The 3,635-nt window shown below is 50.1% G+C and overlaps 1 pseudogene; it reads right to left on the reverse strand.

Annotated features, from left to right (window-relative positions):
- Positions 1–255: 255 nt before the first annotated feature.
- Positions 256–2,982, reverse strand: LOC147724862 (28S ribosomal RNA; annotated as a pseudogene).
- Between the last annotated feature and the right edge of the window lie 653 nt (positions 2,983–3,635).

Raw genomic sequence — 3,635 nt, forward strand, 5'->3', positions numbered from 1 at the left:
GCGGGAAGGAGAGGCCCAGATGGCCGTGGCCATCTGGTCACCCTGCCGACCCGCAAGGGATGGTGGCCCCTGTCCCCGCACCCTGGCGGGGCAGACGGGAGGGGGAGGCCCCCGTGCCGGAGGGCATGTGGTAGAGGTAGCCTCACGTGAACCTGCATTACCCTCCATGTCCCTCCTGCCGGCGCAGTGGCAGAGGGACCCACCCTTGGGTGTGGTGGAGGTGGGCATCCGTGGGCGCCTGCGCACGGATAGACAAAAGCTTGGCTCAGAGGATGACTTTCAATAGATCGCAGCGAGGTGGTTGCTCTGCTACTTACAAAACCCTGACCCAGAATCAGGTTGTCTATGAATGATTTTGCACCGGGTGCTCGACGAACATGCAGTGCACTAAGGGCGATGGAGGCCGCCCCCTTCAGTCTGCGCTCCAGACCCCAAGCAAGCGGCTCTACGCACCGGCCCCAGAAAGAGGCCAGCTATCCCAGGCCAATAGAGGCTCCATGGCACTGCGGTATCATTACGGTTTAGGGGGGATTCTGACTTAGAGGTGTTCAGTCATAATCCCACAGAGGGTAGCTTCTCCCCATTGGCTCCTCAGCCAAGCACATACACCAAATGTCTGAGCCTGCGGTTCCTCTCGAACTGAGCAGGATTACTATTGCAACAACACATCATCAGTAGGGTAAAACTAACCGGTCTCATGACGGTCTAAACCCAGCTTACGTTCCCTATTAGTCAGTGAACAATCCAATGCTAGGTGAATTCTGCTTCACAATGATAGGAAGAACCGACATCGAAGGATCAAAAAGCGATGTCGCTATGAATGCTTGGCCGCCACAAGCCAGTTATCCCTGTGGTAACTGTTCTGACATATCCTGCTTGAAACCCAAAAACGGTACAAAAGGTGGTGGTGATGGACGGAGCATCTGAACCAATCAAACACTCACACCCAGACAAAAGATCTGGGTTTAATCCATCACTGTTCCTTAGCCCACTCCGCCACCCCTGTTCAGACATGGCTATATGCAAATCAGTCTGACCCTGTGCCACATGGGAACAGTTCAGCCCGAACCGCCAAGCCATGTCTTCCCTGGACCGGAAACAAGCTTCCGAGTACCGGTTTCTGGCATTCCAGCCATCTTCAGCCCGGCTTGCTTGAATCCAGTGGCAAAGTGAGCAAGGGACTCATGTCTGAGCATACCCTGCCACACTTATGGCGGCCAAAAGCGGTACAAAAGGGGGTGGTGATGGACGGAGCATCTGAATCAATCAAACACTCACACCCAGTCAAAAGATCTGGGTTTAATCCATCACCGTTCTTTAGCCCACTCCGCCACCCCAGTTCAGACATGGCTATATGCAAATCAGTCTGACCCTGTGCCACATGGGAACAGTCCAGCCCGAACCGCCAAGCCATGTCTTCCCTGGACCGGAAACAAGCTTCCGAGTACCGGTTTCTGGCATTCCAGCCATCTTCAGCCCGGCTTGCTTGAATCCAGTGGCAAAGTGAGCAAGGGACTCACGTCTGAGCATACCCTGCCACACTTATGGCGGCCAAAAGTGGTACAAAAGGGGGTGGTGATGATGGTGGTGATGGTGGTGATGATGGTGGTGATGGAGAGCCTGGGACGTGAGTCCCAGGCTCTCCACATCGCTGGAGTCAAGCTATCCAGGCTGAAGAAGGCTGATAGCCAGAAACCGGTCCTTGGATGCTTGATTCCGGTCTAGGAAAGACATGGCTTGGTAGTTCGGGCTGGACGGTTCCCATGAGGCACAGGGTCAAGGCTGATTTGCATATAGCCATTGTCTGACCTAGGGTGGTGTGGAGTGCAAAAAAACGATGGATTTAGCCCCAGATCTTTGTACTGGGGTGAATGTAAGACATTGTTCTGCATTCTGTCCATCAACTGTGTTTTTTGCAATTTTCACCCCGAGTGGGCTGGGTATGCTCAGACGTGAGTCCCAGGCTCTCTACATCACTGGAGTCAAGCTATCCAGGCTGAAGAAGGCTGATAGCCAGAAACCGGTCCTTGGATGCTTGATTCCGGTCTAGGAAAGACATGGCTTGGTAGTTCGGGCTGGACTGTTCCCATGAGGCACAGGGTCAAGGCTGATTTGCATATAGCCATTGTCTGACCTAGGGTGGTGTGGAGTGCAACAAAAACTATGGATTTAGGCCCAGATCTTTGTACTGGGGTGAATGTAAGACATTGTTCTGCACTCTGTCCATCAATTGTGTTTTTTGCAATTTTCACCCCGAGTGGGCTGGGTGTGCTCAGACGTGAGTCCCAGGCTCTCCACATCACTGGAGTCAAGCTATCAAGGCTGAAGAAGGCTTATAGCCAGAAACCGGTACTTGGATGCTTGATTCCGGTCTAGGAAAGACATGGCTTGGTAGTTCGGGCTGGACTGTTCCCATGAGGCACAGGGTCAAGGCTGATTTGCATATAGCCATTGTCTCACCTAGGGTGGTGTGGAGTGCAAAAAAACGATGGATTTAGGCCCAGATCTTTGTACTGGGGTGAATGTAAGACATTGTTCTGCATTCTGTCCATCAACTGTGTTTTTTGAAACCCAAAAAGTCAGGAGGATCAGGAGGCCCCACTTTCACGGTCTGTAGTCATACTGAAAATCGAGATCAAGCAAGCTTTTGCCCTTCTGCTCCATGGGAAGTTTCTGTCCTCCCTGAGCTCGCCTTAGAATACCTGCGTTATCATTTGATAGGTGTACCGCCCCAGTCAAACTCCCCATCTGCCACTGTCTCCAGAGCGGGTTTCACCCGGCGGGCTACGGGCGCTTGGAGCCAGAAGCGAGAGCCCCACAGGGCTCGCTCCCCCGCCTCATCGGGTAAGTGAAAAAATGATAAGAGTTGTAGTATTTTACCGGCGGTCCGAGGGCCTCCCACTTATCCTACACCTCTCATGCCTATTCACAATGCCAGACTAGAGTCAAGCTCAACAACCTGACCTTTTCTCAAGCTGAAAAAAAAGGTGCTTAATCTATGTTTTTTCATGCCCTCTTTCATATGAACCCCACTTTTTTCAGAAAGAAATGTTGGGGTACCATTTTTTCTAGCAAGCATCACCAGTGATGCATACTCCCTAAAGGTGTTTTTACCCCTCTCCCAAACAAAAACACATGGATCCGAAGCCTAAGTGTATTCTGATTAAAAAAAAACTTTATTTGGTAAAAAAAATCTTGTACGTCACTTTTTACACTAAAACTCACTGTTTTTAATTTTTTTGAGGAAAAAAAATGTCGCACATTTTTATTAAATCGCCCGGTTTTCAAAAAAGGGTCTTGTTGGAAGCCTTTTGACATAAAGCCACAGAAACAATTTTTTTTTTCAAACTTGAGTTTATTGAAAGTTTTGCAAGTACATCATAAGCTTTTACCATCACTTCGGTCATCGCAGTGAGAGTTGGAAATATCAACGAGACGGAGGGTGTAAATAATAACACAGCGCCTCAATAGTGTTCCGGCCCCAATCTCATAGTGAATGCTGAAATAAAGGGTGCAGTTTCTAACAAAGGTGGGGCTTTGGCCAGTCCCCCGTAATCTATACTAATATAATAAAGAGAGAGCCCAAACCTTTGAGGCGGGTAATCTCAGGAACCATAGCACCAATCACAACACCA

This window comes from Lissotriton vulgaris, chromosome 4_1 (assembly GCF_964263255.1).
Source record: "Lissotriton vulgaris chromosome 4_1, aLisVul1.2, whole genome shotgun sequence".
NCBI lineage: Eukaryota > Metazoa > Chordata > Amphibia > Caudata > Salamandridae > Lissotriton > Lissotriton vulgaris.